This window comes from Mastomys coucha, chromosome X (assembly GCF_008632895.1).
Source record: "Mastomys coucha isolate ucsf_1 chromosome X, UCSF_Mcou_1, whole genome shotgun sequence".
Lineage (NCBI taxonomy): Eukaryota > Metazoa > Chordata > Mammalia > Rodentia > Muridae > Mastomys > Mastomys coucha.
In genome coordinates this window covers 99512769-99522890 of record NC_045030.1, presented here as the reverse complement: position 1 = coordinate 99522890, position 10122 = coordinate 99512769, and positions in this window count along the sequence as shown.

Genomic DNA, 10122 nt, shown 5'->3' with positions numbered 1-10122 from the left:
ATGTCCTATAAAAACTTGTAGGAGTTGGTTCTCTCCTTTTACCATATAGGTTCCTGGAATTGAACTGGGTCATAAGGATTGGCAAGCACCTTTACCATGAAACATTTGTTATTGGTCCACCTTGTTTTTGATGCACGAAACCCAAAGGCACTAAACACAAATCTCCAAGGATCCTCTTGTCTCCACCTCTCCAGTCCCAGGATTACAGTTGTGGATCACCATTTCCACCTTTATTTTGTTTTCTCTTGAGTTCTGTGGATTTGAACTTGAATCCTAACGCTTGCATAGCAGTACTTAGCGGATGGAGCCATCTGCCCAGCCCTTGCTTTTGCATTCTGAGTATATGCTTTCATACTACCTGCTGTACAGCCATCCTGCCCTCTGCGTGGCATTTCCCTCAGCAATGTTTTCAAGGACAGTGCTCAGCCTAAGCTTGTCTCTGAAACCATACCCCATTTCTGCCAGCAAGTGGCATCTCCAGGGATCGCCCCGTCCATCATGAGAAGATGCTCAGCAAAAGAGGCTTACGTTGAAATAGGATATATATTGACATCGACGAACATGTGAGCTAAAGTTGAAGTTGGCATTGCTGGCAAAATTTCATTTTAAAAATGTGAAGCCAACACAGTTGAGGAGCAGATGGCATTGCATTGAAAGGTTTCCCAAACTTCCAGAAGCCAAAGCTAGCAAATGGAAACATTTCCATCTCAATTCACTTGCTGTGGGGGGCAACTGACTTAGAACCACAGGTAAGATTTCAGAGGTTATGGCAACATTGCTTAGTAAACATGGCAGGAAGAAGGAGCCGCAAATGGATTCCCAAATTGTTCTTCCCAAAATAGATGAAGTGCAATCTAGCAAATAGATGAACATGGTCAGAGGCCCCATGCTCATCTATTTACTAGATTGCATGCTTTCCTGGGATGGTGTGCAGATGACTATTGCATGGGAAACTACCAACTGGAGATAATAGTTTCGGATCAGTTTGTGAGTTCCACAAACTTCCCACTGTTACTAACTTTTGACAAACCTGTTCCTGACATACACCCAAATCCTCAAAGATCTCCCCAGCCTTGACTCTTTAATGGGATGGTGTAGGGGACAGAGAAGAAACACATGTATCAGGAGCTGGACAGACCCTGTGATCTCATTGCTCCCTTCTCTGAACAACAGCTTCCTCTCCTGTGCATGGGGGACAGATGACACATTCTGGCTCCTTTCCAGAGCTAATGTGATGATCACAGGAAAGCAAGGGATGAAAAGAAAGTGAGCTCAAGAATCAATGTGCTGGGCTCTCCCATCTATAACCAGTGGACTTGACCTTTGCTCCGACTTTCACAATCTACAAAATGTAGCCATCCCTTCCTCAGTCACATCTTGACATCCCGATTGTGAAATGCCTGGCATTTAGTAAATGTTCCCTGTATGTTCAATGTCACTATAGCTGCAAACATCTCCTGTGGAGACTTGAGAGGCACGCCATCATTTTTAAGGTTTGCTCATCATCATCATTATCCATCCAGCTAGAACGAGTCAGAGTGGAGATATGATATACACTATTCATAAAATTGCCATGTACTGTTTAAGTTTGTTGAAAGCAGACTCTGAAAGCAAATAGCTCACTTGTCCCAAACTCCAGCATGCTTATTTTCAGTGTCTTCCAAAACGCCCTGTCCCGAGGCAAGCTACTTCCCAATGCCGCCACCCCCCCACCCAATTCTGTAGTAGGAAGAAAGAACATAAAAGCAGCCTATGAGTAAAACCGCCACGCCCTTGAGAACAGCTGGAAGGTAAACCATTACCAAATACAGGCCACTACTGTTTATCCCGTCATGGAAATATGGCTGCAGTGGGAACTAGAAGCCAAAAGCCAATCAATGGGAAGAAAGACTCCCCCAGTCAGGCACTGCGGCATGGCTGCTTCCTTCCTCGTCAAGTTCTATTAGGTGCTGTAGCCCCAAATTTGATGATGTCCCATTTACTTGCTCTCTCTTCTGAGCTATTCCAGTTGTTTGTACTCAATTTGATGGTGATAGCTGTCTGTCTGTCTATCAGTTACTTGCCGTTTGCTCTTTTATTTTTGCTTGTCATACTTGTAATAAACTCATTCATTCAAAACTGTAAGTAAGGCTAGCACAGGTCATTCTCTGAACCCTAGCCCCCCTTCCAAAAGCACCATAGCTACATATCTGTTCTAGAACAGAAACACAGTGGTCACAATGAAAAAGGTCTTAATCCCATCGGCCCCATTCATCCTCTGGCTAGCTGGATCTTTTATAATATCAACATGAGCTTAAGATAGTCCTGCAGTGTGTGCAGTCTGTTAGAGTTCGCATATAGAGTTGTGGGAGACTCAAGTATTGAAGACTTGGACCTGAGCTAGTGGCATTGTTTTGGTAGGTTCTAAAAACGTAAGGAGGTGAAGACACACTAATGGAATTAGGTCACCAGGGGTGAGTCCTTCCCCATATTTTGTTCTTGATGCCCTTCTGTCTGTTTCCTGTTTTCTGTGAGGTACGGAGCCATTGCCCACCATCATGAGCTTCTGCCTCTTCATGTACCCAGGGTCAATGGAGCCAAGGACTAAGGACTGTCCTCTTTAAAACCATGAGCCACATTAAATCCTCCCTCTCTTAATAGGATGTTTTTGGTCAGGTATTTTGTCACACCAAAATCAGTCAAACAGATACACACAGTCCTAGGAAGTAGGAAAGAAGAGAGACAAATCTAGAGTGGTGACATCATGGCCACATACCTCTGCCACTCATACTGTATTCTGCCCTTGCAAATGTTTGACAATCACCAAAAGTTCATGTGTTGAGAATGACATCCTCAATTCAACAGTGTGGGGGGTGGGGTGGGATGGACCCATAAGAAGCTCATTTGCACTTGGTCCTCCTGGGTGCATTTGTGCCGTCATCACATGAGTAGGTGTGTCTAGATCAGCTTGTTATAAAAGTGAGCTTGGCGTCCTCTCGCTCTCTCATTCCTGCCCTTTCTTGCCCTTCTGCCTTTACCAGGAGATGACAGAGTGTGTAAGCCCTCTCCAGACGCCTGCACCCTGCCTGCGCCCTGTTTTGTATACTTCCCAGACATTCCGAATCACACAGTAATTAATTTCTGTCCACTTACCATCATCCACTGTTAAGTGCTCTACTATAGCAGCAGAAAACAAGCCAAGATAACCCGTCAGAGTGCAACGATGTGCGTGATTCCTAGGCTGGCCTGCAGGAGCCTGGCCTTAACAGCATCCACTCTTTGGATGTGTTGGAAAACCTCACGTAAGTACTTGACTGTCTCTGGGCCTTAGCATCCTCTGGTGAAACCTGGCAGCACTGAATGAAGACCAGTCCTCCTGAAACCTGGGTTATAATCCACCAATCACAGGACAGAAATTCTGAATAGCTTATCCCTTGTCAATTACAATCCAGTACAGATCTGCATGCTTCCACTTGAGAAGCACCCTCCAACTGAATGCCAGCTATGAAAATGCCTTTCAATTGCAAATCATAGTTGTCTTTATGAGAACAAGTACCTTTACTATTGAAATAAAAGCATTTAAAACAAAACAAAACAAAACCTCATTTTCAAAGGGCCTGTGACCAGTCATGGTGGTGGCAAAGGCCTGTAATCTCAGCACTCATGAGGCTGAGGTAGGAAGACTGTATGTTCAAGGTCAGTGTGGACTATATAGCAAGTTCAAAGCCAGTCTAGGCTAGATGGAAGCCCTTATCTCCGAAACAAAACCAAACAAACAAAAAGGAGGAAAATGATGGTGGTGGTGGGGGAGAGACTGGGGGCGGGGAGGAAAAGGAACAGAAAGAATCTGTAGCTCCTAGTGAGACGGCAGTAGACCCCCCAAGATGCCACAAACCGTAGAGAATCAGTGGACCGAGTGCTTGCCAATATGCTTTGGAAAAAAGCCCACTCTCACAATCTGTTAGATATGTGTATATTTATATCTGGGGGGCCTAGCTATTCCCCATCTTCATGTCCTATTCTGTCACTGCCAGCCCCTCTGGCAAGAGTCCCCAGTTTCCCTACCAGGGACCTATGAGCAGGCCTGTGAGCATATAAAGATATGCCTGCATAGAGTCAGCCTAAAGTCCCCCACCACCCCCACACCGTGGAGCCATGGGGTCAGTGTCTTGTGACCAGTTCCAGTAGTTACCATATCCAGCAGAGAAAAGATGAGGGCCCCTGAGGCAGCCCCTGAAGCTGCCCCTCTGGGTATCTTGTAGAGAGCGGCCACTGGACTCCAAGCCCTCCTCCTTCCTGTATCTCCTTCCAAGCCAGGTGAGCTCATCTGGGGAAGAAGGAACTTGTTCTGCAGATGCTGCTGACAGGAAGGAGAGAATGCTGGGGAAAGATTTGAGGGAGCAGGTGAAGTTGCCCATCTTTCTCTTTTCTCTTTCCAGTGGGGAGCCCTGGCTGGCTTGGGGGAAAGGTTGAAGGGAGGCTCGAAGGAATGCTCTGTGTACCCGAAAATGCTCAGCCAGGGATGTCAGCTTACTCAGTGAGAAGGAGGCAGGATCCCTGTTGCTTGAGAGACTTGGGGAAGATGACAAGAGCTCCTTTGGAAACTAAAAAGCAAAGTGTCTTGAACGTGTCAATTCACAAAGAAGCACAAACTGCTGTTCCTCTGTGAGGCTTCTCTCCTATACCTATCTCCTGTTCACACTGGAGCCAGGAAGGGCTTGCTAAAACACAGATCTCTGGGCCCCACCCACATCTCTGACTCAGCAGTCCTGGACAGGAGGAATTCTAAGAGTGTGCACTTTCAACAAGTTACTAGCACCTGACAGCTGCCAGCCTTGCCCACACAGTTGGGAAAACACTACCTTAGAACCCCTCCTTTGTGTTATCTGTTCGGGTTCTAGCTCAGGAGCTTTAGCAACTTATAAATGCAGGCAAACCAAGTCCCCCACAGAGGCATGGCAGAAAGGTCTCGCAGAGAATTTGTCCTGTCCCCAGGCAGCACCCTGGCAGAGCGTGAAACAGGATCTGAAATTAAGTTAGGAATCCTCTTCAGCCGACTTTCAGCCATACTCTCACACACACGACCACCCCCTGTCTCTGTTTCTGTCTCTCTTTCTCTTTGTCTCTCTGTCTCTCTGTCTCTCTGTCTCTCTCTCTCTCTGTCTCTCCCTCTCTCTCTCTCTCTCACACACACACACACACACACACTCATACTCCCATCTCACACCTGTATGACCCCGTGGCTAAATACAAAAACATGGTAGGTAAACCGATAAGATGGGCCAGCTGCCCAATTTCCTGATGTGTGTGGCCTTGGACAGGTCGCCTAACCTCTCTGACCTTTGGCTTCCTCATCAAGGAAATTAGGGGCAATAATAACTCTCGCAGGGTTGCTGAAAGACTGGGTGGGATAAGAGAAAGTCCTTGAAATATGGAGGCCACTGGTAACTAGTTTTGAACAGTTTGTTACAAACTCCCAAGCTTTAGTAAGGGAAAGAACAAGCTGGGCCCTTTGAATGTTCCAGCTCAACAAAGATCCACTTGGAGGGCAGGAGACCTAGACTCTAATGGTAGGTATGCTTCTGAATCCCCTCACTGTGCCCCTCCAGGCTGGTCCTTGGGCTACCTAGGCCTAACTATCCCTTATCTGTCCTGTAGGAAATAGCTTCAACATTTATCATGGCTTTCTTCAAGCACTGCCAGACCATGGGTTCATGCCAGGGGTGGAAGGTAGAGGTAGTGTCCGTGGCACCACAGGTCCAGCATATGGAGCAGTTTTATCCTCCCTGGATCTGCTCATTTCCATCAGCAAGAGACTCTCAGAGATGTGTCCTCTCTTCCTAGGCTTCTCAAAGAGCCCTGGGGTTGCTGGAGGTCTGGGAAGAGATACTGGAGAAGATCCACAATAAGCACATTTGTCCTCGGCCCCTGCCTGTCAACCATGCGTGTAGCATCTTCTCAGCATAGGCCTAGACAGTAGTGAGCACAAGAGAATCCAGAGGCTCCCCAAAGTGACCCTCGTCTGACATACCAGAACATGAACCTAGAATATCAAACCCCATGTTTCCTGCCAGGGTCTATGACAAGCTGGGAATCAGATACAAGACGAGCTCCTACATGGCTTTTGCTTTCTTCGAGTTTTTGCTTCAATGTCATCGTTTCGATCATACCCCAAGACAACCTTGCCTTTCAGTCTTACCTCTCCTTATGTGGCCAACCTTTTTTTCTTTTGTTACCTTCTCTCATAGTATATAAATTAGCAACTATGTTCATTATTTATCATGCATGTATCTCCTTCCGTGTAGCAAAGGAAGCTCTATGTGGACGTATTCCATGTTGTTTATTTGAAAGATCTGCATGTGTGATAGGCTGGGGCACAGTACAAACTCTTCTTGCCTCGGCCCACCACATTGCTCTGGGTGTACGAAAGAGTCTACAAAGCAAGGCTGACCAGACATGCCTCCCAACCCCGGCCAGGCCTCTCCCAGTAAGCTACATAATGCACTCCAAATGCCTGGATCTCTTCAGTCATTCATTTCTATGGCTTCATCTCTCAGGCCACTAACATATGCCCTGCCCTCTAGGAAGCTTCTCTCGTGCTCCTGCCTTTGCTGTTGTAGCTCAGCTCGTTCTGTTCTAGCACCCCCCCCAAACCTCACAACCCCATAATCAGCCCATCCTCTCCACTCAAGTCCCCTCTTGGGAGACTTTTCCAAAGAGATGATGACTCCCTGCCTCTCTTTGATCCATCCTGACCTCCAAATGCCTCAGTGCTTCCCAGATTCCCTAAAGAAGTTGTGGGTTGGTGTAACTGAGGTATCTTGGTTCAGGGTACCTTCCTCAGAGTCAGAGGGCCCTTGAGGGTGGGGACTCATCATGTCATAGTGATCTTTGTGTCTCTGATGCCCGGCCAAAGTGTAGTTTCATGAAGGACTTTGCAAAGGCTTCAGTACATAGGCACTATCATCTACAAATGCAACTCCAGCTCTGTCACTAAATGGCTGTGGGATCCTGTGTGAATCCTGTGCCTTCTCAGCCACAGAGGTTCCTGCTCAATAACCAGGGAGAATACTAACTGCCTTGCAGGTTTGGGCAGATTTGATGAGACAGTGTGTTTAAAGGACGCTAAGTCATTCCCTGTTTACCCCCATTTCCATTAGCTGGAGATGCTGCCACATCAAAGAGCAAGCTTGGCAAAGAAGGGGACAAGAGGACGTGCAATGGGACCTCCTGGGCCCTCAACAGAAGGCGAAGGGCATAGCGAGGACCTCAGATGCAAGTGGAGAGGGTTAGACACAGGCTTGAGGAAGATGAGGTAGAGGAAAAGGGAATCTTGGAATGGAAAGGAAGGGAAAGGGAGGAAGGAAAAAAAGGAAGAAAGCTTTTCCTTATGACAATATTGTGTGTTAGGATACCAGCTTCTTTTGCCTTGGGCTAGAATTCTATCACCTGGACGAGACCACTCTCATTATCACATACAAAACTTTATCACATCGTCACCTGACTGTGTGCCATCTAGACCCCTTGTACCTGTGCATATCTATCTAATCTGTCACCTGTTTCTGTGCATCCCTTGATAGTGCCTCTGTACCTACCTGTCTTCTGTGGATCTGAGACAGCTTAGAAAAGGATCAACTCAGCCAGCACAGGTATAGTCCCGGAGCCATGAGCCAGGGGATTGATGTAGTAACTTAAGCTCTACTGAACCTCAATGCCCTGGTCTATAAAGGGTGGTGACCCAAGGCTCCCTTCCTCATAGTTGTGAGATTAAATCAACTGGTTCTTCGTAAGCACTGGCGACTGAGAACATTTATTACATGATGGCACTTCTTACAACACTCATTCATATCATGTGGTTCACGAAAAGATTTGAACAGCTGAACAAATGCTATAAAATTGAAAATGACCAAATATGGACTTGAAAAGAAACCAAGATAAAGAGAAATGAGGTTAGGAAGATAATAAACCCCAGGGGTGTGGCATACACATATATAAGATGCCTTCTGCAAGGTTCTATAACCACTAAAGTTTGCATTTGGCCCTTGGCTTGCCTGAAAGTCACATAAGTAAAGGAAATAGCATCAGTTATAAGCTTCAAGACATCCAGGACCTGGACATAAACCAAAGATTCCAGAGCATGCCTCTCTCTTAGTCCTTCACAAAGTAGACGCCGGGCAACATTGTCACACAGCAGAATACCATGTGGATTTTCTCATGATGATCCCTCCAGTCCACCTGCTATGAAGACCCATGGCAACTATTCAAGGCAAGTGACAAATAACAATAAGCACTAAATCCCCTCGAGTCAATGCAGGAGGCAAGCACTGTTTTTACCTTTGTTATTCAGAGGAAACTGAGGTCTAGTGAGATCACTCACCCAGTGACACACAGACAGGAAGTGGCAGGAGGAAATCCCACCCCTCTATGCTAGTAAAGCCCAGGTTGACAGCTACCATCTTCTCCTGCCCTCTGAAAGGTCACATGTGCTGCAACCCTCCCAGTATGCAACCCCCTGCTAAGATACATTACATTGAGGAGAGCTGGAGACTTGAGGACAGAGACTTCACAGCCTGCCTCATAGGAAGTCTGCTCAGTACAATTTTCTTTTTCAAGCTGAGCCAGCAGTCAGGCGGGTGCATCAGACGTTTCGGGGACTGAGTTTTCTGAAGTCATCCTGCACCTTGATAGTTGTGAGTTGTTCCTGTGCAGCAGAGTCCAGGGCACCTTTTAGAGCTAGGCAGATGGTAAGCGGGGGCAGGTTAGACAGATGAAGAAGTCTTAGGGGTGATGCTCACAGAGGACCCAGAGGGTAACTCCAGACAGGGCCTTTTCCCCCTGGAAACAGTCTACAAAGTCTCCAATGTGCTAAATTCCCTACCATGGAGCCAGGCCTGCAGCTATTTCTGTCTGGAATGCTTTCAAAGCAGGCGTTACCAATTGCCACTGTGGCCATTTAAAAACTCTCAATAAAACACCCCTAGAACATCTAATTTAGGCAATATAGCTTCCCGGTGAACCCTCCAAGATGAATTAGTTGCAAATTGCACCCGCAGGTAACTGAATGATTTGACCTGCTGTATTAAATTGTTGGAGAAAAACCAATTGAATGCTGGGGGCCGTCTGCCAACGCTGATGATCTCGGGTTTCGGGTAGTTGATCTTAAGTCCTGCTTTCTGACAATAATTGGGCAGTAGGATCAATTGTCTGTTACAGTCAATCCTGGAGCATGACAATAAAGCCATATCAACAGCAGAGAGGAAAATACTGATCTTTCTCTTCTCCCTTACAGGGGGCCAAGCACAAGCATCCAGTATGCCCAGAAGTCACATGGAGTCATTCAAACTCAAGTTCCGAAGAAGTGGGGGGGGTGGCAAAATCTATATACCTCTTAAATGTAGTATCTGATTTCCCAGGAGACCAGCCTTTCCTGCTAGCTCTGATTTATAGTTTTAAATGCAGTTGCTTGGTAGACAGGCTCTTGCAGAGTCCTGGCATCTGGGTCAGGGAAGAAGAGCTGAGAGGAATAATTCCAAAGGACAGGACTAGGTGCCCATATGGTTAGGAGCTCTGCACCAGGCCAGCTGTAACATTCTACCCAGCTTCCCAAGGATGAAGGTGACACTTTTGTGACTCTATATGCCACCCATGAGACTGGCCACACTGTATTTGCCTCTCTATGTGCTGACTTGACCCTAACCACTTTTAGGATGGAAGCCCTTGTAGAAACAGGCTTGTGGGCAGGTAGCAGGGTTTTCTGGAAGTGGAGGTCAGTCCGTGCGGTGGGAGTTTCTGGGAAAAGACTGGAAAACAGACAAATCACTTGGGTGTTTCGGAAGCCCTCAATCCTGTAGCGTTTTTCAGTATGAGGAATGAGAAGGAAAAGCGAGCATTGGGTGGCAGTTTAGGGGATTTAGAGTTGATGCTGTACCTGCTGAGGAGCCAGAGACTTCTAAGGGAGGTTAAAAATGATAGCTTGCCTCAGGCAGTGGTGGCCCACAGCTTTAATCCCAGCACTTGGAAGGCAGAGGCAGATAGATCTCTGGCTATGCAGAGAAACCCTGTGGCAAAAAACCAAAAGCCAAAACCAAACAAACACACAGAGAGGGGGGAAGGGGAGGGGAGGAGGAGAGGGAGAGATGGAGA